Source organism: Petaurus breviceps, unplaced genomic scaffold (genome assembly GCF_028583685.1).
Source record: "Petaurus breviceps papuanus isolate PSGF00001 unplaced genomic scaffold, PetGlider_PUasm1.0 174, whole genome shotgun sequence".
Lineage (NCBI taxonomy): Eukaryota > Metazoa > Chordata > Mammalia > Diprotodontia > Petauridae > Petaurus > Petaurus breviceps.
Window position 1 is genome coordinate 53,978,751 of NW_027185761.1, and position 27,436 is coordinate 54,006,186.

At 42.5% G+C, this 27,436-nt stretch overlaps 1 protein-coding gene and 1 long non-coding RNA gene across 12 annotated transcripts in view; one reads left to right on the top strand and one right to left on the bottom strand.

Annotated features, from left to right (window-relative positions):
- The window catches only part of FHIT (fragile histidine triad diadenosine triphosphatase), a 1,710,176-nt gene that overhangs the window by 134,902 nt on the left and 1,547,838 nt on the right, over positions 1 to 27,436 (top strand). The window lies entirely within an intron of this gene.
- LOC138158452 (uncharacterized) lies at positions 20,321 to 25,609 on the bottom strand. The gene is made up of 3 exons (XR_011167651.1): positions 25,434 to 25,609; positions 23,645 to 23,735; positions 20,321 to 21,603 (listed from the first exon to the last, which is right to left on the bottom strand). It is a non-coding gene; the product is annotated as an uncharacterized lncRNA (long non-coding RNA).

The following is a 27,436-nucleotide window of genomic DNA, read 5'->3' on the forward strand; positions in this document are numbered from 1 at the left end:
CCCTAAGAAAGCCGCTGGGCACATACTCTGTGGGCAGTGACTGAGATGATTTGATGCTGATTCCAGAATTGAGAACCGAGGATTAGGGTAGAGGGTAGGAGTTGGGCCTAGATTTCAAGAATGACTGAGGCCTGGGTGGCCAGGTAGCACAGCGAGTAAGAGCACTGGCTCCAGTGTCAGGATTGACCTGGAGATTGAATCCCGGGCTCAGACACTTAGCATCCACCCAGAAACACCTGGCTGTGTAATCTTGAGCAAGTTACTTAACCCCAATTGCTTAGGGGCAGCCAGGTGGCTCAGTGAGTAAGAGCACCAGCTCCAGTGTTGGGACGACCTGGAGATCGAATCCCGGGCTCAGACACTCAGCACCACACCCAGATATAACTGGCCATGTAACCTTGAGCAAGTTACTTAACCCCGATTGCTTAAATTAAAAAAAAAAAAAGAATGACTGAGGCCACCACCACTGAGGGCATCTGGGGCCGGGGGACTGAACCTCTGCTCTCCTTAATTGGCACCAGCCCCATGCTCTTGGCTGGAACAATGACCATTTTTTTATGACCAATGCTTTAGGACCATTTATTTAATAAGCATTTAGCAAATGCCTATTATGGGCCAGGCAGTGGGTATATAAAAATAAAAAAGTCTCTGTCCTCATGGAGTATACATGCTTCTGCATGGAAAAGCATGTATATGCAGATAATGAAATACAAAAGAGAAACCCAAGGGATAATAAAATGCTCCCTAGCATGTATAGAGCATCTTCAGGTATGTAAAATGCTTTACAAATTTCTCATTTTATCTTCATGACAAACCTAGGAGATTGGAGCTATTGTTGTTCCCATCTTATGATTGAGGAAACTGAGGCAAGTTAAGTGACTTACTCAGGTTCACAAAGCTAAGTGTTTGGATCTGAATTTGAACTCAGCTCTTCCTGACTCCAGGTGCAATGTTCTGTTCACGGCACCATCCAGCTGCCTCAACAGCACAGTGTGATAAATACCATGACCGGTCATCATTCCAGAGGATTAATGATAGAATTCTACCTAGTAAGATAATGGCCTCAGGGTGTAGAATGGGACATATTCTAGGGGTATGGCCAGTGTGATAACTGGTTTTGTTAGACCATCCATATTTTAATAAGCATTTTTCTTATTTTTTCCTCAAATGGGATTAAGAGAAACAAAATTGTTATGAATTGAAAAAAATAAATTTTTAAAAAGAATAGAATGTCATATACTGGACAAAGCAAGTTAACTATTTCCCCCTCCCTCTCTCCCTAATCATGGTACTCCCATGGTTTAGCTGCTACTGTTCACATGACTAGAGTCAATATTGCTACCCCCTAATCTCCCATCTGTTTTATCTTATTAGGTCTTTACACTTGATCATGAAACCTCAAACTCAAATTTCAGTTCAATTCAACAGGCATTTATAAGGCACCTACTGTGTGTGAGGCCTGGGAATAGACAGGCTGAGATGGAACTGTCCCTACCACCAAGAAATTTGCATATTATTGGGGGATGCTGTATGTAAACAGATAGGAATTTATAAAAATAGTTGCCAAGGGGCAGAGCACTGATGGACGACAACTCAGCATCTTTTAACCAAAGCCTGCCTCTTTCTCCTTCATGTCCATTGATGGTACTTGTGTCCTTGCAGGCTTGATCTTAGAACTTGGAATTATCTTGGATTCTGTCCTCTCTTCTCCCTCCCTGCTCACATTCAGTCAGTTATCAAACCCTATATCTCTTTCATCTGTCCCCTCCTCTCTACTGCTGTACAGAGACTTGTTTTGTCCCTCATTGACACTCTGCAAAGTTGGACTTCGCCAGTCTTCCCCAACTCTGATAGAGGAGCTTTCATCCTTCCTTGCCTGGAGTCAGGCCTCCTTGGCTACTTATTGGCCATTTCCTCACTGTTTTACTTAAATTCAGTCTGTCCTCCTCATCTCCACCCCTTTTCCCACCATCCTTAGATTTCCTGTCTCTGTGGGGGGACCTGATGTTCTACTTGCCTAGAAGTAGGATCCCTGCGATTTTCTGGCATCACCACTGTGTGGCCTGAATGTCACCTCCTTCCCTCTTCCTGCTCTCCCATATGTGTCTTCTTCTGCTATGAAGTATAAGCCCTTTCAAGGCAGCAACTGTCATTTTTTTATTTCTATTTCTAGTGCCTTACACTATAAATAGTATATCTCTTAAAAGACCTCTGTCTTTCTGTATCTATCTATCCATCCATCCATCATCTATCACCTATATCTATCTGTCTGTATCCATCCATCCGTCATCTATATCTATTGATCCATCCACAATCCATCATTTATATCTATCTGTCTATATCCATTTATCCATCATCTATTTCCATCTACCCATCTATCTACCATTTATAGCTGTCTATCTGTATCTCTCTGTCTATCCATCCATCCATCCTTTTCTATTATCTGTCTCTGTCTGCATCCATGCATCCATCCATCCATCCGTCTGTCAGTCTATCTGTCCGTCCATCTGTCCATCCATCCATGCATTCATCCATCCATCCATCCGTCTGTCAGTCTGTCCATCCATGCATCCATCCATCCATCCATACACGCATCCATCCATCATGTCTGTCTGTCTTTCTGTTTGTCTGTCTGGGTGGCTAGGTGGTGTAGAGGACAGAGCACCAACTTGGAGTCAGGCATCCCTGAGTTCAGATCTGGCCTCTGCTACTTATTAGCTGTGCCGCCCTGGGCAGACTACTTAAGCTGTCTCTGTCTCCGTTTCCTCAGCTGAAGAATGGGGATGCTAACTGTACCTGTGTCACAGGGTCACTGTGAGGATCAAACAAGGCATATGGCGATGCGCTTAGCATAGTGACTGGCATACAGTAGGTGCTTGGAAAGGCTTGTTTCCTCCCCTTCCTCTCTACACTGGCCTGGCCGTGCCATCTGTCTTTGTGTCCCTTCCAGCCTCCTAACTTGTCTTCCTTTCTCTAGGTCATCCCTGTTCTCCCCGCTGTTGCTCAGTCATCCTGGTGCTGTTCGTCCTTCATTTCTCAAAGAGAATCATGACTTCAGGAAGGTGATGCCATGACTGGCAAGTAACTTGGATTTTCAGTGAGGGAGGCTGTGCAGAGTCACTGGGCTCAGTGGCAAAATATCGATCTGCGATCTAGACACCCTTCCGATCCAAACCTTTCTATGACTTTCAGCTGCCTACCAAATAAAGAGGAGACTTCTGACTCTGGCAGTCAAGGCCAGCCAATCTGGTGCATTTCTTCACATCATCTGTTGTATGTTCCTCCTCTCTCCATTTGCCCTTTTTATGTCAACTTCTATCTCTGTGCCTTTGCTCATGTTCCCTCTGCCTGAAGACGGACTTCATCTGTTGAAATCTCTCCTTTCAGTTCAGATTAGGACTCTCTGTGAAACCTTCCCAGATTCTCCCATCTCTTCCTTCCCCTGATGTGAATAGAATTGTTCTCCTCCTCTCATTTCTCTGAATACTTTGCTTGGAGCTACTCTTTGTACATCTCTTACTCTCCTATCACAGTTTCTTGTGTGATTCCTCCCTTCCTCCTTCCATTAGATCAAAAGCTCACTGAGGGCAGAGCCCATGTTATATCTGGGTCTGCATCTTCAGGAGTAGCATGATGCCTTGTGCACATTAGGAGATTAAAAAAATAGACAGGCAAGGACTCAGAGCAGTGAGTAGCAAAAGCAAAGAGTAGACGTCTTCACCTTTCCACAGACTGTCATTCACAGATTTCCCCAATCCTCGAGATCCCCATTCTCTCCCAAAGACAAGGTCCTAAATATTTAGAAGAAAAGATGGACTGCTATAGAAAAGAGGAATAATTTACTGTTCTTGCCATAAACTGAGCTTTTTTTCCAGTGGATATAATCTAGGGGACACTTGATTCAAAGCCCTGGTTTTCAAAGGTATGTAGTATGGATATTGATGTCATATGGCCCATCCTTTGAAAAGGAAGCATGGAGGTATGTGCCTTAGAGCCACAAAGACCTGAATTCAAGTCTTTGATACTTAATCTCTCTGTGGTTTTGGCAATGATTTAATACCGTAAGTTGCAGGTGCTAACTTGCATTGGTAGATGGGGTTTCCTCTTCATTATCTGAGACTTCATTATCCTTAAGCAATCAACAGATTTTAATTAAGGATTTACTTTGTGCCAGGCGCTGTGCTGAGTTCTGTGAAAACAAAGAAAGGTATGTGTGTGTTTGTGTGTGTGTAGAGAAGTTTCCTTCTGTCTTGGAGCTCACATTCTTAGGGAGGAGACAACATGAGAAAAATTATGTACATTGAAGATATATGTAACCCTCTAATCGATTGTTGTTTAGTTATTTTTTAGTTGTGTATGACTCTTTCTGGCCCCATTTGGGGTTTTCTTGGCAAAGACAATGGAGTGATTTGCCATTTCTTCCTCCAGCTCATTTTATAGATGAGGAAACTAAGGCAAACAGGGTTAAGTGACTTGCCCAGGGTCGCACAGCTAGCTAGTAAGTGTCTGCATCCAGATTGGAACTTGGGAAGAGGAGTCTTCCTGACTCCAGGCCCGGTGCTCTGTGCACTGTGGCACCACCTAGCACCCTTTTATAATTATCTTATTTTTAAAAGTAAGTCATCATTTGCCTTTTATGCTCAAGATCTAAAATAAATCAGGAGAGGAGAAATGGAGGAGAGATTTGTAGGTAAATCCTCTCCTCTTTCTCTGTTGGCATTGATGAAATAAGGACTCTGGACTGGATCAGAATCACTCAGAATTAGAAGGGACTTCAGAGGTTTAGTCCAGCACAGAGCTTAATAAATCCCCTTTTACTCATTCATCCTACAGTCGCTTTGTTCATTTTCTTATTTCACTCATTGATTCTGCAATCATTTTGTTCATTTTTGTGCCATTCATTCATTCTACAATCATTTTGTTCATTTCTTTATTTCATTCATTCCTTCATTCAATGATGATTCTCCCTAGAGTATCTCTGGCACATGGGCTTCCAGGCTTTGCTTGAAGTCCCTCCGTGAAGGGGAAACTGCTCCCTCCTCTGACATGCTGTTTTACTCATGGGTGGCTTTTGTTAGAGAAATTACCATGGGTGGTTATTGTTAGAAAGCTTTTTCCTCTTTTGAGCCTAAATTTATCCCATGACAAGTCCCCCTCACTGCTCCTAGATCTGCCCTTTGGGTCCAAAGAGAAGAAGTCTGGACTGTCTTTCATATGAGAGGGCCTTTGTATAATTGAAGATAGTCACCACGATGACCTCTGTCTAAAGATCTTCTAACCTTCCATCAGCACTCAGCTAAAGTGTCACCTTTTCTGGGAAGCCTTTCTTGATGTCCCAGCTGGAATTTCATTTCAAAGTACGTTGCAGTCTTCGGCTCTCTCAGCAATTTTTATTCCTTTTATCAACATTATGGGAGCTAGCACTGTTGACGCATTTTGTGCTGAACTAGGATTTGTGTTCAGAAAGACTTCAGTTCTGCCTCTGATAACTTACTGGCGGAATGACCTTGGGTAAGTCCCTAGGTCTCAGTGACTCAGGCAGCTCCCTAGGAGTTTAAGATTCCCAGTGAATTGTGGCTTGGCAATGTTGTGCCAGAGGGAGGGATGGATGTCTGTGTCTTGATTTTCACAGGAATCTGTGTTTGTCGGGGGACTCTGAAGGATGTTTACTGCAGACAGATCCTTGTGTTCTCATAGCCTCTTGCTGGGAACAACGGAGGCAGGAGGTGCAGATGGTTAGGAGGTGTTGCTGGGGATGGGAAGTGGGGGCAGTGCACTTCAGAGGGCCCAGGGAGTTTCCAGAACAGTCTGTGAGGCTGATGTGGGCATGAAGTGGGAGGCGGCTTTCTTCCCTTATTCTTGGGGACAGATGTGGACACACAGAACAGGTTGTTGGCTGCCTTTTCAGCTTCTTGTCTGGCTGTGGTTTAAACAGGTATCACTCAGGGGGCTGCACATGGCCTGCCCCCACCCTGGGGGAAAGAGTGTATTTGGAATCTGAGGCCCGAGACCCAGGCTCTTCTCTTCTGCTCATACCCATGAGACCTTGGCAGGGTCATTGGGCTTCCACGATTCACTTATCTTAGTCTTTAAAATGAAGGGGTTTGATTCAGTGACCCCGAAACTCTCCATCAGAACCCAGTGATCTACTGAAATCCCACCGTTACAGGTTCGTTCCTTTGGCATAAGGCTTCTTACCCACTCTTCTATTGCAAATTTCCTTAGAATAGTTACTTATTAAGTACTATCAGTTAAACATAATTCAATTCAACAAACACAATCCACTCTTTTTCTCAAAGCAAAGGAATGTCATTAAGTCATTTTGTGTTCGACTCTTCAGGATCCCATTTGGGATTTTCTTGGTAAAGATTCTTGAGTGGTTTGCCATTCCCTTCTCCAGTATATTCATATATTATCCATATATATTTTGTATCATCTGTATATTTATATATGTATATTTTCAGATGAAGAAATAGAGGTAAATAGGGTTAAGTGACTTGCCCAGGGTCACAAAACTAGTATGTTTCTGAGACTGAATTTGGACTCCAGTCTTCCTGACTCCCAGCTCAGCACCCAATCCACAGGGCAACCTAGCCGCCCCAAGTGACAACAACAACGACATGTATTTAATACGCATATGTATTATATATGGGATATATAATGATTAAATGTAATATTTATAAACATGAAGCACATAATTTATATATTTTATATTACATGTATATGTGTATATGTTATATACACATATATGTATATATACACACAGATAGGTATTATTCCACATTTATATAATGTATACATTACATATATATGTGTATATACGTTATACACACAGATATATATATCAATTACAACACTGTAGTAACAAATTTACCTGGTTTGTTTCTATCCCCTTCTGAATTTTTTTTGCTTTCTCTTACATGTTTTTAAAATGTCTCTTTGCTGTTCTTTTCTTTCCTTCCCACTCCTACACAGTCCCCCTCTGACCCTTGGAGCTACTGCTGTGTGCGTGCGTGCATGTGTGTGCGTGTGTGTGTGTGTGTATGTGCGTGTGTGTGTATGTGTGTGTTTTTCCTGTGGGGCTGGGGTGAGGGTGGGGATGGGTGGCTGTATCTTTTATTTCATGGCTCTGCCATGTAGTAATTCTGTCCCATCCAAGTTAGTTTCCTGTTTTTCACTTGTAGTGTTAGGAATTTGCCTGGGGCTCTGAGTCAGTGGCTATTAGAGGTCTAGCTTGAGCCCCTGGGCTTGCTGGCTCTACACTTGACACTGCTTCTGCCTCTCAAGATGATTAATAGGAGCCGTGACTGGATCCAAGACACCTGAGGATGAGGACAAGGTACCAGCAGCCAAGTGTCATGGGCGCAAGTGGGCAGCTTGTACTGCATGGCCAGTATGCTACCTACTGTGGAATTCTTAAAAATAAAACTATTACTATTAAAATTTTAGATTGAAAATGATTACTCCTTAAAAATAAATGTAAATGTCACTCATTTCTTTTTAAACGTCCGTGGCAGCTCCACCTGTATGGCCCCTTAAGGTGACAAAGTGCTGGCTGTGCCTGGAGTTCTCCTGCTCCTCTCTCTGCCTCCCTGGCTGTTCTCAAGTCCCTCCTAAAATCCCACTTCGCCCCCCACACACACACCTTTCCTGGTTTCCTTAAGAGCTGTTGGGCCTTCTTCCTTCTGTAGATTTTCTCCATTTTTTCTTGTCTATAGGTTGTTTGTATGGACTTGTTTGCCTGTTGTCTCCCCCATTACACTGTATGCTTTTTGAGGACAGGGGCTTAGCTTTTACCTTTCTTTATACCCCCAGTGCTTGGCGTAGCACTTGGCACATAGAAGGCACTTAATAAATGTTTATTGACTGACTGACTGATTTTCAGCTCATCAGCCCTGACAGCTGGATAAAACATATGTCAAAGGACCTCAGAATGAAAGTGGGGAGAAACCTCTGAGGCCACCTAGGCCAAACCCCTCATTTTACAGATGAAGAGACTGAGATCCATAGGTACTGAGTTTCTTATACAGTTAATAAATGTCCAATTTAGGCCTCCAAATGAGGTCTCCTGATTCCAGGGTCAGTGTGTGTTACCTTGACCCTGTGACTTCTTGAAAACCAATGGGCACAAATGGGCACCTTATAAATGATGGATTTCAGGCTATTCACAGGGTTGTTATGAGGATGAAATGAGTTAATCGGTGTGAATGTGCTTTGTAAACTGCAAGACTCAATATAAATGTAAAATTGATGGAGTCAAGCACTGTGGGATTGGGATCAATTTTATCCTATGTGACAGGAGTGAATCATGCCTGCTGGACCTTGCTTTTAAACTGAATTACACACTTCAGTGGATTACAGACAAAATAAAAAAAAAATACAGTTCAGTGTTTAAAAGTTAAAGAAAGGAGAAAGGGAGATATGCACTCGCTCTAAGCCTTCTTCCTTCTCATTACATTGGGATGGTGATAGTCTAATACTCTGGGCCAAAGCTGAAAAGATGGCATTTCCTAAGGATAAATGTAAAGTCTCCTCCATGGGCTCAAACAATCACCTTCACAATTCTGATGAGGGAGAGGGGGGATGTGAGTTATCTGAAGAGTTTGATGTGAATGCTCAGGGAACAAATCCCCCACCAACTTTGAAGTTAAAAGACTAAGCAGATAAGATGGAAACAAGGGTCAGTAAGGGGAATAAACCCCGAAATGGGGCATGGATTGTAGGAATTGTGTCTGAGTAGGCTCATGCCCAGACCAAGCTGAGGCTGTTGAGATGTACATATGGGGAAATAGAGAGAACCATGGGAATTCTTTCAAAGGTAGGTATGCGGAACCAGGAACACAATTTAATAACAATAACCACAACAATGATAGCTAGCATTTAGCACTGTAAGATTTACTGAGTACTTTACATTTGACCCTTACATCCATCCTGACAGCTAGATGCTCTTATCGCCATTTTAATAGATGAGGAAACCTGAGACTGAATGAGGTTAATTGGTTTTCCCAGAGTCACAGAGTTAGTAAATGCCTGAGATAGGATTCAAACTCGGCTCCCTAACTCCCGGGTCATTCACTCCACTATCCCAGGGGGTCAGTCAATGAAAAGGACAACAATAAAATATAGAAAACGAGTATCATATAATCATAATGACCAATTGAACTTTGAAAAAGTGATGTGGACTCCTCCCTTCTTTGCAGTGGTGGCGAATTGTGAGTGTGGAACACTGCATACAGCCTGGAACCAGGCTTTGCATAAATTAGCTTTACTGGTCTGCTTTTCTTTCTTTTTGTTTTGTTTATTTATTTTTATTATGAAAGCTGGCTTTCTGAGTGGCAGAAGGGGGAGCAATTTATTAGGAAATGAAGGTGATGTAAAAACAACAGATATCAATTTTTAAAGGTGCTGAGGCTGGTAAGTAAAGCTTATTTTTTTTTAACAAGAAGGATATTTTTTGTTGTTATTTTATTTGTAGCAATATTTGATGCTGGTGGCAATAGGGAGCTACAGACTTGTATTTTAGGAAGGTCGCTTTGGCAGAGCTGAGTGACTGATGGATTGGAGTGAGGAGAGACTTGAGTCAGGGAGGCTGGTTAGAAAGGAATTAAAAACTCAGCCACAGTCTGGAGATTTCATTTACCCCCCCTCCAACCCCTCTGCAATGCTGTGTCCAATGTCATCTGCCTGGTGGTATTTAGACAACACTGAGGCTGTGATGACCCCAGTTTAAAAACACTGCTGGCTTTGCTGAATGACAGTTTAAAGCTCATGAGTTCCCAATGGGGCCAAATGAACACCATGTTCCCCTGCGTTATGGACTGCTTTCCACATCCCCACCAGCGAACTTTCCCTAACTTTGAGTTACTGCGGGCCCTCATTTATAATCATATCTGGATTTATGGGAGGGCTAAGGGACTTCATTAACTATTTCCTACATCACATGGATAGGGAAAAGCAGGACCCCTGGAGACCCTTCTGCAAGGACACACTAGCGATGATGAGTCACAGTGGTTTTTTTTGAGGGGCACAGAGACCTGGATGAGAAAGGGGCCTTCTGAGCAAACAAGGCTTTCATGTCCTTTGCGCCAGGGAAACTCATGTGCCCAGGGGCAGGCCTGGCCTGAATGGGGATCTTTCTCTTTTTCACCACCATCCTCCAGTGTTTCAGACTGTGCCCACTGGAGAATCCAAAGGACAGAGACCTGACCTCTCAGTTCACAGGCCTGGGCAGTGTGCTCCCACTCTGTGAGCTCCTCGTGCTGGGCGCTGAGCTCCTGTCAAAGGGGACGCCTGCTGTCTCCATGCCTTTTGTCCAGTAAACCCCCTGTAGCAGGCATTGCAGTGGTCTCAGAGTGAAGTGACAAGGGCTGGCACTAGGGGGGCATCTTCATGAGCAGGGTGAAGAGGATGTATATGAGAGATGTTGTAAGAGCAGAAAGGCCAGGATTTAATAGTAGTTTGGATACGTGGGTTAAGTGAAAATAAGAATGACCCCTAGGCTGAGCACTTGTGTGGTAGTGACCTCAACAGTAATAGGAAAATGGGGATGACAGGGAAGGCTTTGGGAGAAATGATAATGTGTTCTATTTCGGACATATATGATAACACCTAACCATGTAAACATCCATTTAGAGATCTATTCACTGAGGAAAGAGTGGGAGAAATTACCGAATTATCGCTCCAGCCTCTGAAATGATCCTTTGGAACCTGGGACATCATTTCCTTTTGAAAAAGATGGAGACAATTGGATTAGACAATAGTACAATTAGGTAGAGTAGTTTAGGTGTAGTTTAATAGGGCTTGGGAGGTCCCAAGGAGGAGCGCCTCACTGTATGAGTCTTGTTCACCTGGATTGTGTCCCCAGTGGAATAGCTCAAGGATCTGTGCTTGGTTGGCCTTGTGCTATTTATTATTTTTATTAAGGACTTGGATAAAGGCATAAATAAATGGCAGCCTTATCTTATTTCTTTATACCTTCATGCTGGTAAGGACAGGTAATATGGAAGACAAGACAGGATCCAAAATTGTCTTGAAGTCTAGAAAGCTAGACTGAGTCCAAAAAGACGAAATTTAATAGGAATAAATGTATAGTCTTATGTTTGCTGTAAAAAGCATCAGTTCCACAAGTACAAGAGAGGTGAGGCATGGTTAGGTAACAGTTTGTCTGGAAAAGGTGTACGGGTGTTAGTGGACCACAAGCTGGGCAGGAGAGTGACATGGAAGCTGAAAAAGCCATTGAGGTCTCGATGCCCCTTAGAGGTCATCAGACAAGAGCTGGGATGCTACAGTAGCTGTTTCTCTCCGGGCATAGGTTGAGCTGGACAGTGTTGAAGGTTTGTTCCACCTCTGAAATGCTCTGATTAGACCAAGGTGGGACCTTGGATGTATGAGGAAAATTTTGCCAGCACATAGGGGGATACATTTAAAATTTCAGTTCCTGAACAGATATTTTATTGTTTAACTTATTTTCTTAATTCAATTCAACAAATATTTTTTAGCATGCCTGCTATGTACAAGGAACTCTGGGACATAAAGGTGATGAAATGGTCTTTGCTCTCAGAGAGCTTGTATTCTACTGGCCCTAGGATTCTGTGTGTGTGTGTGTATGTGTGTGTGTGTGTGTGTGTGTGTGCGTGTGCGTGCTTAAAGAAGGAGAGTGTGCATGAGTCGTGGATCCCTTGGGTTGCAGTGCATAAAATAAAATATGTAAGATTACCAAGGAAACAAATCTATTCAAATGTAGCTATCAAACTGTTTTTAAAAAAATACGAATTCATAAGTCCTAGTTCAAGAACCCCTATACCAGTCAAACACAATGTGTAGTTAATTGGAGGAAAGAGAGCACAGACAGCAGCAGGATTGGGAAAAGTTTCATGGGGGAGGTGGAAGCCGAGCTAAGCTTTGAAGGAAGGTCAGAATTATGAGAAATGTGGCTGAGGAGGGAGGACGGAAGGGAGCATGTTCCCAGCATGGTGGATGGTCTGTATGAAGGCATGGGGTGGGAGATGAAATGCCGGAATTGGGGACGAGGCCAGTTTAGCTGAAATGTAGCCTCTGTAAGGGACTGATGTAAAATAGACCTGTTGAGCCGGCTTGTAGAAGGCCTTCAATGCTACAGAGAGGATTTTTATTTTATCCTAAAGACCACCGAAAATCACAGAGCATGGGCCATTTCTGTACTTTAGGAAGATTGTTTCATCAGCTGCATAGGGAATGGATTGGAGAATGAAGGCCACTGAAGGGGGACCTCTTCAGAGGGGAGGGCCTTCACTAGGGTGGTAATGATAGGAATGGTGAGAAGGGGATGGATGTGAGAAATGTGGGCCTGGAAAAGCCCATGGGTTTTGCCAACTGATTGAGTGTAAGGGGTCAAGAAGAGAAAAGAGCTAGAAATGGCTGCAGGTTTGGCAACCTGGGTGATGGGAAGGGCAGGCATGACTGACCTCGGTTGGGATTGTGAAGTTGGGAGAAGCATGTGGTAATTGGGGAAGGGAAGATCTGGGATCCAGCGTTTACTAAGCAACCACTATATGGCAGGCACAGTGCTGAGGCCTTTACAAATGTCATCTCAGTGAGATAATGATATACTCATCAAGGCAAAGGCCCTCCAGCCAAAGAGGAGCCCCTCCTGCTTGTGGGGCAGCAAGTGGCGTGGCCCCTGCTCACTGTGCCGGTAGGCACAATCTGGTGGGACCAAGCTTCTTGGGAGTCTCCAGGAGGTAGAAATCACCGGGAGAGAATGAGTTGAAATTTATGTGAAAGCCTGCTGCAGGTACTATCTTTCAGTGACTCGAGAAGTCTCATGATAGGCTACCATGATAATGAATAAAATCCAAAGCAATAAAACATTAAGCCTTACCTAAGACAGTTTTTTGGGGGGGATTGTGGGGCAGACCCCTTTAGCAGCCTGCTAAAACCTATGGTTGCCTTTTCAGTATGTTTTAAAATGCATAAAATACTACACATATATTATAAAGGAAACCAATTATATTGCTATATAATGATCAGATTAAAAAAAAGTTCATAGACACCAGGTTAAGAAACCCTGCTGCTTTCAGATTAAATTAAACAACCTCATTTTGAAAGAAGTAAATGAAACTTCTGTTTTATTAGGTTTTTTTTAAAGATCTCATTTAATTCAACTCTTAATTTAATTCAATAATTAATTATTTGTTAAGTTTCCACAACATTCCAGGCTTTGTACAAAGATGAAAACCGAAGTCCCTGACCTCAAGGAGCTTATATTCTACAGAGGGAACACAACATGGACCCAGGGAAGGACATAGTGTCTATATGAAATAATGCACGGTTATTTTCAAGGGGTTGAGAGTTTTGGTACTGAGAGGGACAGAGAGGAAAGGCCTCCTGTCATAAATGGGGCCTGTCACAGACTCTGAAGAAAACCAGGGATTCTCTCTCATTTTTAGACACCTGCCATTATAATCCAAGCCCAGAATAATTTCCAAAGGCAGCCAGAGTAAACCAGGGTACCTAATGGGGTGAAAGACAATCTGAAGTGACAGAAATGAATTATGTCCAAGGCCGACTTCACTCTTTCCAATTCGTGAGTTAAGATGTAAAACCCCCTTTCAAAACTCTCTTCTTGCAACTCACAATTGGTTCATAAACGGGGTCTTAAAAGGACCTGTTGTCTCTTTTGGGGACAGTAGGGTTTTTAAGCAACATTTCTCCAAGCAGGGACAGTGGCTAATTGCACACTTCTGGACCTTAACTTTCTACCTTCTCACAAGTTAGCCCATCAGCACATGTTAACCCCTAATTAATGTCTTAGGTGTAAAGTGCCCAGTAATAATATGACCAAAATTGCTGGATCTGCAGATGGAGGGCCTTGGTTCCTGACTCTACTGCTTTATTAACAAAACCAACAACAATAACTAACATTTATATAATGTTTTAACATGTTTATATACATATGTATACATATGCACATATATATGGAAGCACATATTTATTTGTGTGTGTGTGTGTTTGAAATCTGATTCAATCTTCATAGCCATTCTGGGAAATAGATGCCATTATTATCCCAGTTTTACAGATGAGGAAACTGAGACTGAGAAAAGTAAAGTGACTTGCCCAGGGTCACACAACTAGTGTCAGAGATAGAAATTGAACTCGGGTCTTCCTGACTCCAGGTGGACACTCAATCCTTCTAGCTGCCTACTTTCCTCTGTGCCCTTGTGTATAAGTCAGGCTCATCTCTAGGCCAAAGTTTCCTTTTTTGTCAAAGAAGGGGGTTACCTTAGATCAGGGCTTCTTAAACTTTAATCACTTGTGATTCCTTCAACACTTCTTAAACCTCATGTGGGGTCATGACCTACAGTTTAAGAAGCACTGCCTTGGATGACCTGAAAGGCGCCTTCCAGCTCTCAGTTTGATCCCCTAGAACAACATTTTTGTTTTTTGTTGCCCTCTTTTTCATCACTAGGAAAAGTTAGGTGATTTTGCCGTAGTTTGGGTTGGATTCTACAACAGGGCTGCATTTGGGATGCCATGCCCAGCATCCCCCAGGACCCTTTATTATAAAATACTCAAAGATACTCTCTTTTAGAACCATGACCATACCCTTGCAAATCAGATTTGGGGCATTGCTTTTCTTGACCCATCCAACCAAAGTAAGGTGGTTTTCATTAGCATTTATTTGAAGAATCTGGAGAGAGAATAATGTCTAATACTTTTTTCTTTCCTTTGTCCCTTTAATCCAGTGAGCTGAATTCAGTCTGGAAGCCCTGGTGGCTTAAGTGCGGTCACCTCTTTTGGGTGAATGAAATCATGTGTCTCCCATTGCTGAGATGATGGCCTGATTTTGGAGTGATGTTGTAAGATATAGAAAAGCAGCCAACCTTTCGTCTTCCTCTCTCTGGTTTTCCTAGGATTTTTTTTTAGATGTATGTATGTATGTATATATATGTATGTGTAAATATATATATATATATATGACATTTAAAATGTATGATGACAATACTATTTCAGATATACTTTCAAAATCAAATATTGGAAGCTTTCTTGGAAGTTGAATTATTATCCTTCCATTCTGCGAACTCTCTAGTACATCCAATTTAGATGCAATTTTATTTAATGACTGGTGTTAATATTCTGATTCATTATTTGCTTGCTTAATTAGGAACACTTGACTTTGTGTACCCAAATTGTCCAATTTGCACACTGGTATTTTTTCAGTTAAATGAAATGATGTTTGAGGTAACTAGGCCTCTTTACGTTTTGAAAGATGCCCATTGGGTTCCTTTTTTCATGACTCAACACTTAAACCTTTACAATGACACAGGGACAGAATGGCAGAGTAACTATTGGAGACACAACATAACAATAAAAGTAATAGTTAACATTTATATAGTGCTTACTGTGTTCCAGGCACTGTGCCAAGTTCTTTACAATTATTATCTTTTTCGGTACTTACAGAAGCCTTGTGAGGTAAGTGCTATTATTATCTCCATTTTACAGTTGAGGAAACCAAGGCAGAAAGACTTGTCCCTAATCACATAGCTAGTAAGTATCTGACGGTGAATTTGTACTTAGAGCTTTCTGATTCCATGCACTGAGTCACCTGGCTGCTTCCTAGGCAAACAGATTAAGTGACTTGCCCAAGGTCACACACCTAGTGAACGTTAGAGGCCAGATTTGAACTCAGGTTTTCCTTGACCGCAGGTCAGTGCTCTTATCTCGTGCACCACCTCCCTGCAAGGGACTTTAGACGTCACTTAGTCTGGTTCCCTTATTGTAAAGACAGAGAAGATGAGGCTAGGAGAATTTCAGAGAATTTTCTCTGGTGTCAGATCCAGGTTTCGTGGCTCCCAGATCGAGCCATCTGAGTTCAGGAACCTTTGCACTGTTCTTTCCTTCCAGACAGTGGCAGATCTCGTCTAGCTCCAACTGACTCAGACTTGTTCTGTTTTGAAATATGCTCGTGAAAGACATTCATCTTTTTCATCTTTTCTTATCTCTTAAAAGAGCAGTTTTTGGAGAAAATGAAATTAATTGACTAAACATATATACTGCCTAGCTCTGGTTAAAATGAGTCTTTAAGTTTGGCTTTTGGGTCTTTGGGGAAGGGGCCTCATCGATATTCTGACCTCAGGGACACGGGGCTCATCCAACATGCTTCATTGCTTTTGACCTTTTGTTGATAGATGCTGTAAGTCACCTTGATAGGAGTGTGGGAGGGGGAACTGTTTTCCCAGAGTAGTTTTGTAGTAGGGATGGATTGTCATGTAGGAAGCTCACTTATTGGGGGTACACCCCCTTACTGGGGGCACATGATAGGAGAAATAGCCTTGTCTCAAAACGTGGGTGTCGAGGTGCCGCAGACTTTGGCGACGCCTTGGCTTTGTGTTTCCTCGACTTTTTTCTCTTCCTTTAAGTATTGTTCTTGGTGATTTCCTCCGTGCATCTCAGAGAAAGAAAAAGCAGAGCCTCATTGTGTTTGAGTAAGAGCAGGAAGGTATGGTGCTACATGATTTGGAGGTGGGAGGGACCTTAGAATCCGCCTGGTCTGCCCCTGTTCAATTAACTTATCCCAGGTACTCAAAGTAGGGTTAGCAAACACGATGCACTAGCAGTCAGGATCGCCAAAGCAAGGCATTTAAACAAGATTATCACTGAGGCCTAGGAGGAGGCTCTGGAAGAATATGTGTCATTAACCAAAACATAAGAGCTAATGAGGAAGTGGAGAGGATGCATGTCTTTTGTGTATTCACGGCTCAGCACCTTCGCATGAGACCTTTTCCATTTCTCAGTGTCTTCCTCTCAAAATCACTTTGCATCTATTTATCATTTTTATGTATATGTGTATCCATACACACATGTGCATATACAACACATGTGTATACATGCATGTAAATAAAACCATAACATAACACATGTACCCACACAGATGCACAGCAATACATGCATGTGCATACGTGCCCACACAGATCACATATGCACAAATGCATGTACAAGCCACACATATAGAAACCTATCTACACATATGTACATATATAACACATGTATCACATGTACACACATATACATGAACATCTTGTGTATGCATGCATACTTACATGCATACATACACACGCATATATATGTTACATCCCCTGATAGAATGTTAGCTCTTGGATTCCAGATGCTGTCTCATTTTGGTCTTTTTAGCCTCACTTCCTAGCACAGGGCCTGGTGTACAGTGGGTATGTTAGAAAATACTTGTTGATGAATCGATTGATTGGTCATTAGCTATGTGACCCTGGGCCAAGTCACTGAATCTTTTTGTCTCAGTCCACTCTCTAGCACTGACCTACCAAAGTGTGGATGGGTTATAGCAGGTTATAGTGGGAGGGTGTTCCTGGCAGCATGAATTGCCCACAGTGAAGAAATCTCCTAGCTGAGCATCATTAGGAACAGATTTTCCTGAAACTTACAGACTCCTACATCTTCAGCCCTACAAAGGTCTATAATTTTGTGGGTGTAGGTATTCCTTCCTCTGAAACAGATGGCAGCCCTTTTCTTACTTGGTAGATTAATTTTTGAGAGTGACTTAGCAAAAATAAACAAAGAGAGTAAAATCTGATGCCCTTGGAGCCCGTCTGGCCGTGACCTTGGAATTTAGCTGGGTTGCATCACAGCTTATAATGTATCTGGGGTGCTCTTTGGGGGACATTCCCATGAGAGCACCTGACACAGCTCCCCACCCACCATCTAGTCTCTGAGGAGCCAGGGTTGTTTCTGTACTAGAAGGAGCAGGATTTTGGTATCGATGAAATCACTTAATCACTCAAGAATTCATTAAGGAGCTCCTGTGTGCTGGGTGCTTTGGTAGGCTCTGGAGATACAAAGAGAAAAATGAAAACAAAGAAAAAGGCATCAAAATATATGCACTTTGAATTGCTTAAAGGATGGGCAAAGCCATTTGGAAGAAGGTTCTCGCAGTTAGGGGACAATCAGGAAAAATTCTCATGTGGGAGGGGGCATTTGGACTGGGCTTTGCACAGCTTCTAATTAAAAATAAGAATAATAGTATTCTTTATACTTTAAATAGTATTCTGTATACTTTATACTTATGGAAACATCAACTACTGTTAGCGTAAGTAATGAAATGAGTGAATTGTCTTACCGGCTTTGAGGATGGGAACGGAAGCTCGTTTGGGAACCTTCCATTGTTACTAACAGAATCTCCTACTCCAGAGACCAGTGCGCGCGCGCGCGCGCACACACACACACACACACACACACACACACTGTTTATGTAACAGGACAAACTAAGACAGAGAATGGGGATTGCTCATTCCAACCCTTTATTACCACTAGAAGCAATTCAAAGTGCATGTATTTTTGCTGCCTTTTTCTTTACGTCACTTAGAGAGGCCCCAAACTGAACCTTCCTGTGTGATAAAAGCAGTGACTGCATATGATAATGTATAATATATTATGTCCAACTGTCCCCCACCTCTCTACCATAATGGGTGACATGGTTTTCTTTTGTTCTCTGTGGTCTTCATTGGGTTTTTGGTGACTGAGACTTCAACTTCCATTGAGTGATTTTTTTGTATTTACATGGTTATAATTATTGCACACTGTTTTCTGCAACCCTTAATATGTATCTTCCCACATTTCTCTGGATCACTCATAGTCACCCTTTTTTATTGCACAATAATAATCCATTCCATTCATATTCCATAGTTTCACCCTCCATCTGTTCCACAGCACACTATCCTTTCAATAGTGTGCGGTAGGATTTTTCCAGGAATGGAAGGCAAAGTCACTGGCCATGGTTCACAAACTTTTCTACCTTCCTCTTTTTGGAAGAAAGGGTTAATTTTGCTTGTTTCTTGTCTGAGGACACCACAGTCTTCCCTAGTTCCCGGATGATGGCTCAGGGGTCACATTGACCAGTTTTTTTGGTAGCTGAGGATGTCACTTTTTCATGACTTGACCTCATCAAAGGCAGCGCTGTACTCTGGCCATTTTATTATTGTTGTTATTATTAATGAGCTTAGCTTAGGTTTCAGTTCCCTGCTAACCATTTTGGTTCTTATTCTTCTATCTTTATTCTCCCCAAATCATTGACAAAGAAAATAGAAGCAAAATATAAAGCAAAATCTCAGGCCAGCAGCAAGAGAATCACATCACTTCTAACTCCAATATCTTGGGATTCCTATTATTTCATCCTTTTAAGACTTTCCATCTGAGTTCATCTCTTCAGCCGAGATACCCATGCTCAGTATATGTCTATATACAGTTCTCTGATTAGGGTGGGGAACCTGTGACCTCAAGGCCACATGTGGCCCTCTAGATCTTCGGGTGCAGCCTTCTGACTGACTCCAAATTTTACAGAACAAATCTTTTTATGAAGGGGATTTGTTTGGTGAAGTTTGAATTCAAAAGACTGCACTTGAGGACCTAGAGGGCCACATGGGGCCTCGAGGTCACAGGTTCCCCACCCCTGAAACCTTTCCTTATCAGTGGCACAGTTGGAGTGTTATTTCCTTTTGGCCTGGTCTAGGCTTCTGGTCTCCCCATTTCTAGGGAAAGCCATCTTGAATGCTTCCCCCTTCATCGACTTTTGTCCAGTTAATCAGTCACTAAGCATTTGTTAGTCAGTCAACCAGCATTGATTGAGTCTTGCTTTGTGTCAGGCACTGTGCTGAGCACTGGGTATATTAAAAAGAGACGGAAAACAAATAAGCAAACAGGACCTCCAAACCACATTTCCTTCTCTCAAGGAGCTCAGTCAAATGGAGACAGCATGCCAATCCAGTGTGCCAGTGAGACACAGATGGGAATGAACTTGCGGTAGCCAACAGAGGAAAGGCTCCAGAGGTAAGGGAATTCAGGAAAGCCTTCTTGTAGAAGGGGAGGTTGGAGCTGGGGTTTCAAGGAAGCCATGGAAGTAGAGAGACAGAGAAGAGGAGGGCAATAATTCCAGGCATGGAGGACAGCCAGTTAAAATACATAGCCAGGAGATGCTGCATTTAAGTGAGACGCACAGCAAGGACACCAGTTACCGAGTATATGCAGAGGGTGTGAAGCGTAGAAAGACTGGCAAGGTAAGAGGGGACCACATTCTGAAGGGGTCTGAACATCAGCCAGAGGATTTCATATCTGAACCTGGAGGTGACGGGGAGTTCATTGAGCAGGGGAGTAATATAGTCAGATCTGCGCTTTAGGAAATCACTGTGACCCCTGAGGGATGATAGACCAGAGTGGAGAGAGACTTGGGGGGGCATACCCCCAGCAGCTACTGCACTAGTCCAGGTATAAGGTGATGAGGGTCTACACCAGTGGGTGCAGGGTGGGGACAGTGTCCCAGGAGGGAAGGGGAGTATTCAAGACATGCTACAGAAGTGGGAATCGTCAGACTTGGGCTACAGCTTGGGAATGGGGAATGGGAGATGGTGGGGGGGGGGGGTCCAGGGTGACCCTGAGGTGGGAGAGCCTGAGGGACTGGGAGTCTGGTTTAAAGCCCTTCTTTAACCTTCCATAACCACCTTTTCCATATGTGACTTTGGGTAAGTTATTTAACCTTTGTTTGCCTACTAGTACTACTACTACTATTACTACTACTGCTATTACTACTACTACTACTATTACTATTACTACTACTGCTACTACTAGTACTACTACTACTACTGCTACTACTACTATTACTACTACTGCTATTACTACTACTACTATTACTACTACTACTGCTACTACTACTACTACTACTACTACTATTACTACTACTGCTATTACTACTGCTACTACTATTACTATTACTACTACTACTACTACTGCTACTACTGCTACTACTACCACCACCACCACCACCGCCACCGCTACTGCTGCTGCTACTTTTATTGTCGTCATTATTATTTGGGGGATATGGGATTTGAAGTTAGGTCTTATGACTCTAAATTCAGCAGGCCTTCCATTGTTACCATTTCCCGGTGACCATCCATTAGGGTTTGAGGTGGTGTATGAATTCAGATCTTAGCTGAGTCCAAGTCACTTCTTCTTGTCATTATATCCATCATCTCTAAATAGGGAACACACCCTATACCCAATCAGAACTTCCCATATACATTTGTAAAATAATTTAAACAAAAATAACCAGCAGACAGAAATATTTCGGTCATGTTTATTTACCAATTTATTTTTTAAAGCAATTGGGTTAAGTAACTTGCCCAAGGTTACATGGCTAGTTATTTTGTGTGGGTGTTAAGTATCTGAGGCCAGAACTGATCCTGGGTCCTCCCAACTCTGGGGCTGGCGCTCTTACTCACTGTGCCACCTAGCCGCCCCTTATTTACCAATTTTTGATTCATTTTCTCATGCGAGTTTTGCTGGAGCTATGATGGGGTCAGCTAGTGCAGCGTTTCAAGGCTCTGTGTTTTGGTGGACACACGAAGGTTGCCGAGATGATGACTGGTTCAGGTCCCTTGGTAAATGCTGTCCCAAAGAGCTGTCTTGCTGAACTGTTTCTTGGTTTTCCTGGTGGCCACAGTTTAGCAGGGAGGCATTTCATATCCCAAAGCATTCAGTAGCACAGTTTCAGTAGGAGCTGCTTATGAATCAGGCTGGCTGATGGCTGTGATGACGGAAATAGAGCTGAGAAGACAGAGAAAGGAAGGAAAATTCCAATGGTGTCATCAGGAACTGAGACAGAAGGTGGCAAGACTGTTCAGCAGCATGCCATGTGTTCAGACCTCCCTCATTTCAAGCCCACTACACAGCTGGTCACGACTTGATCTGATTGCCCAAGAAAGGGCCAATATGTCGAGGGAGAGAGCTGGGAGGGGCACCTGCCCGCCCCAGGCCTGGCTTCTTCCTCCTCTTTATGTTCTTTGTTTGTCTTGGGCACAGAATTTTGCTCTTCCGAAGGAGAAAGTGGGGAAACTCAGGCAATATGGCGGAAGGAGGAGTATTGTGACATCCTCGTGCCCACCCTTGCCACCTCAAAACAACAAAATATGTGACAAAGAAAGTAATTAAACTGACGTGAAGAAGAGAAGGGAAATACTGCCCCATTCGGCAAATTCATGTGAAAAAGGAATGAGGCTGGGTGATGAACCCATTCTCCCTAGCCCTGCCCAGGCTTGGCTGGTTTCCTTCCAGGGTATCATGCCAGCCTACATTTCTAGCTCTGACTATACTGGATTCTGCCCTTTTCCCTCGATAGTTCTTCAGGGAAGTGATGCAATCTAATTCAGCTTTATTCCTCATCTTGAAAGGAGTAGAAAGCTTTGACTTTGTCTGTCAAGAGAGAGAGTAGGCAGAGAAGACGGGCTGGTAGCAGAAGTGGCCTAGTACCAAAAGTAAGGGATTTCTCTCCTAAGCCAAAGGAAAATGGGCCATAAATGCAGTTGTGGTCTTCTTCTTTTGGAGTTTCAGGGGAATCTTGTCTAATCTTTACTCTCTTAATGTGAAGAAGCAGTTGAAATTTCTAGCCCCAGTTGTCCGAATAGGGGAAAAAAATAAAAACAAACCAACTAGCCAGTAGTGACGAAGTGGGGTTAAAATAGTCAGGGGTCTGATATAATGGTATCTAAATGAGAAGGAAAGGTGTTGATGGCAAGAAGGCCAGGGAAGAGATGGCAGATGTAAGCTCAGCCTCCAGGAGTACAGATCAACAGTGGGACTCAAAAAGAAAGGAAAAAAATAGAAAACCAGAGTAAATAATTAAGAAGGGGCCACAATGCCAAGAATAAGCACTTAGCTTTAAACTCTAGGTTAAAAGGGGAAACAAAGGGAGAATCACTATAAGACCTCTAGAAATGATGGAACAATGGCAAGAAACTCCACAATGGTTTGAGAGTTAAAAGAATTTTGAAAAGAAATAAGAATGGAAATTCAAATGGAAATGAGGACCCTCAAAGAAGAAATAAAGCAGTGTTTAAAAAAAAATAAACTCAGTATGGTGAATAGAGGCTTTGAAAAAGAGAATGACATATTTGGATCTCAAAATAAATTATCTTAATATGAATAGAATGGCAAAGCAGATTTTTAACCAGGGTATACAGATTTGGAGGGTTCCATTTGTTGTCAAGCCTAAACGATCCACAGATTTCCAGTGCCAGGCTTGTCCTTCCTATGTCTAAATTCTACATGATTTGCTCAGAATAGAGGAAGTATGAGATAATAGAGAAAGAGAGAGAGAGAGAGAGAGAGAGAGAGAGACAGAGAGACAGAGAGAGACAGAGAGAGACAGAGAGAGACAGAGACAGAGAGTGTGTACTGGGCTTCTGATTGGAGCCCAGCAGTCGAGTCAGAAGACCTTGGTTTGAGTTCTAGCTCTGGCATAACTACTGATATGACTTGATAAGTTAGATAATTTTCTTTGAGGCTCAGTTTTTCTTCTGTACAATGGTGGGGGTAGACAATGACGCTACTTTTCCTCCCTTCTGGGTTTAATATTCTGGGATGTGTGCACAAATGCTTCGTAGCCATAAAATGCTATATGCACATGCAGCACTCTCATTTTTTAGTAGAAGATGCATATCCAATTCTAGCTCTGGACATTAACTTAAGGTGTTGACCTGGTCAGGCCAGCTTTAAGCAAAAATGTGAAATGTGTGATGTTTGTCTCTGAGAGCTCAGTTATTAGCTTTTCTATCCACTCCATTTCCCCATAAAATTTTATTATCCTCACCTGTGCTCTTTACCTGCTTCAGAGAACCATTTCTTTGTACTTTGCTTTTCTTCCTCCACCTCCTCTTTCTCCTTCTTCTCCCCATTAAAACCTGCTTTCAGGAAAAGATGTTATCTGTTATTTATTATATCATTGGAAATTCAGGGTACTGTGTACCCTGAATTTTGAAATTTTTATATTTTGAAACATTTGAAACATTTATATTTTGAGTAATTTCTGTCTGTGAAATGAGAATTTGCCTACCCCGCTGATGAATTTCCAACTATCAGTGAGCCAGGGTTTGGGGGGGGGTAGCCATGGTTCCTGGGGTATCCTTGAAATCACCCCATGTAGGTGGTGACCTAAAGCCATTTTTAAGGTCAGCAGATTCCCAAATTGAACTGAAGGACCTGAGGACAGGACAGTCTTCCTGACATGATTGGAGACCTGGTGAGGCCATCTAATTCTACAGGGATATATGCCTCTTATACCTATATCCATCCATGTATACTAGAGTAACATACATGTTTACAAAGGCAAAGCATACATACAGATTTGGATACAAAAATACAAATTCCATGACCAAGTTAAGGCTCATAATTGTTTGGCCAGTAGGTGGAAGAATAGATAGAACTCTGGACTTGTAGCAGGAAAACCCAAGTTCAAATCCTTCCTCAATCACTTATTGTCTGTGTGACCCTGGGCAAGTCACTTAACTTTTGTTTGCCTTAGTTTCCTCTTTGTGAAAAATGTGGATAGTAATGATAGTAATCACACCTAACTCCCAGGGATGCTGTGTTAATGAGTTAACATATGCAGAGCACTTTGGAATGCTATATGTGTAAATGTAGCTATTGTTATCAGGAGTGCTTATATATTACTAAGTATCCAGTATCCTTTGAAAATTGAAGGGCTTACCTAAGGTCTTAGATAAGCATCCTCCACTGATTATTTTGACTTCTCTTAATAAAAAGGTCTAGTGGAAAACAATAGTATTGGGAATGAGAAGAGTTAGCTTCTGGGGTTGACCCTGCCCCAAATTCACAAAGGTGGGTGACCTTAACCTAGGTGTATCCTGTTTTCTCTGTGCCTTCCTTTCCTGCATATGGTAGAAGGCTAGCGTGAAGTCGCTTTCAGTGTTAGAGACTATGAATCCTGGATTTCATGCCCCTGATTGATCTGACACCTAGCATGAACCCTGTACTTGGTGTAACACTCTCCCTGGGCTATTTCATTCTGAACAGGAAGTAGGGCAGGGTGGCCCAGATATGTATTTATCCCTCAGGGCACTCAGTTTTAGGGAGTTTGGATAGAACTTCCTTCCTGTCTACAGCAAAGTCCCTGAGCTTAGCACTTACTGAGCAAGGTAATTCTTGGTAAAGCTTCCCAGAAATGGCCTTCTTGGCAGCTGTTGCACCATCAGCCCTGCCTTTGCCATAGGAACTGCCTTAGGCACGCATGAAAAAGTCACTATTTGCATTGCTGATTCTAATGAGTAAGTAGTAGATGGAAAAAAGTTTCCCATAAGCTAAAAGTAAAACAAAAAGTAAGTTATTATTTTAAGATATAATTTGATTTACTTCATTAAATATGTCTCAATTATATGTAACATTTTTAATGTTCTTTTACAAAATTTGAGTTCTAATTTCTCTCCTTTCTTCCTGCCCCTTCCCTGCCCTTTGAGAAGGCAAGCAATATGATAATGATTATGCATATGAAATCATGCAAAACATATTTCCATATTAGCCATGTTGCAAAAGAAAACACATAGACATAGACAAGAAAAAGAAAGAGAGTTTAAAAAGTTTACTTCAATTTGCACTTGGAGTTCATCAGTTCTTTCTCTGGAGGCGGATGGCACTTTTCATCATGCGTCCTTTGGAATTGTCTTGGATCGCTGTCTTGGTCCGCGTAGCCAAAGTTTTTCACAGCTGATCATGCTTACATTATTGCTGTTACTGTGTAAAATGTTCTCCTGCTTCCGCTCACTTCAAAGTAAGCTGTTATTGTCATTATTCCTTTGGGGATTTCTGTTACACATTATAGAATTTCTCTTTGCTTGAAGATAGAACTTAAGTTTCTTCTTTTTATTATTAATAATATTTAAAGATAAGTGGAACATTTATTAAATGCTTATTATAACACTGTGCTGTGTGTACGGTACACAAATGAAGTAAGCAAGACAAGTCTCTGTCTTTAAGAAGTTTATAGTTTAATAGAAGAAGAAGGCACAGAAAGGCGATGGGAAGAGGAGTGCAGTGGGAAGGCAGTGGAGGCCCCAGCACTGTGCAAAGTAAGGTCCACAGTGTCTCCTCCAAATCCAGCATGGTTCCAAGGGCCGATTGTCAGGTGGCCTGGAGTGAGATACACAGCATCCCAAAGATGGACTAGTGGGCCCTTTGTAGCTAGTTAGATTTAGATGTTCAAATGGAAAGGACCATTTCAGGCCATTTAGCTAAGCAAGGTAACCTGACCCCTGCCTAAGGGGTTACTACCCTCTTTCTGCCTTTCAGAAACCAGTAAAGTTGTGAGTTGGAGTAAATGTATGAGAAGTACCTTATAAGGTCCTTGTTTTCTGTGTCTGCTTATCACAAGTAAGAGGTTACTGGAGGTAGTTAACGCCTTTTGGAGTGTGTTGCCACTGGGAGCTGGTTTTTAAAAGACCCTGAGTGATTCTCAGGGTAGTTTTTGGTTTGTGTGTCATCAGATCTGTTATTTCACCAGTGTATACAGGATAAATTGGAAACAATTAACAGAGAGAAGGCACTGGGATTAAGGTGAATTGTGAGAGGCTTCTGGTAGAAGATGGGATCTTAGCTGGGACTTGAAGGAAGCCAGATGTGATGAGAAAGGAGAACATTCCCGGCTTGGAGATGGCTGATGAAAATGCCTGAAATCCAGGGAATGAAGCTTTAGGCTGTTTGCCTGACTGTTTGGACGGTCCTTTATCCATGACACCATGCTTCCACTCTCTTGTCCTATGGAAGAGTGTGATAGTAATGGCAATTAAAGATTCCCCTGTATTGGCTTGGTTTTCAAATTGATTGTATTAAAACCCAGAGTTTGTTAATCCCACCTGTGGGATGGGCTTGTTGATGTGAAAAGAAAGTCCTGAAGTGGGAGGAGCTGGTGATGTAGATTTGGAGAGACACTAGAGAGAGGCGGAAGATCTTTTTTTGGTAGCAGCACCTCGTGGAGAGAGAGAGACTAAGAGATTTGCTGGTGGCCGCTTTGAATTGCCCTGGACTTTTGAGACCTGCCCCCTGAGCTGCCAAGGACTGAGGAGACATGGCTGTTTTGCTGGTACTTTGTCTGTCTGTTTTGATGTTATTTTGCCAGATTTGTCCACTGGTGAAAGACTGTCCTGTTGAAGAAGTCCTGGAACCTGGCATTTGGTTAAGAAGGCCTGAGACTGTCCTGCAGACAGAGAGTGAATACTGTCCACTGGTGAGGGACAGTACTGTTGTTGCAGGGGTCTGGAGACTGTCCTGCAGACAGAATGAATACTGTCCACTGGTGAGGGACAGTACTGTTGTTGCAGGGGTCTGGGAGCCTTTCTGTTGGTTCAGAAGCCCTGAAGAAGGATTTTCTTGTTGTATGTTTACAGAAATCCTGGGAGAGGGCTTTGCTAATGTGTTCAGGGGTTCTAGGGCTGTTCTACAGACAGAGGATAAATTCATGAAGGGACTGGCAATGTATCTTATGGCCTTGCTAAGCCTTGTCTCTCCAGGAACTAAGATTGCTGAGAACTTGCCTCGTGTCAAGATGAAGAAAAGACCTCCATTTGGGTATTAAGTGCTGTGTTTAAACTTG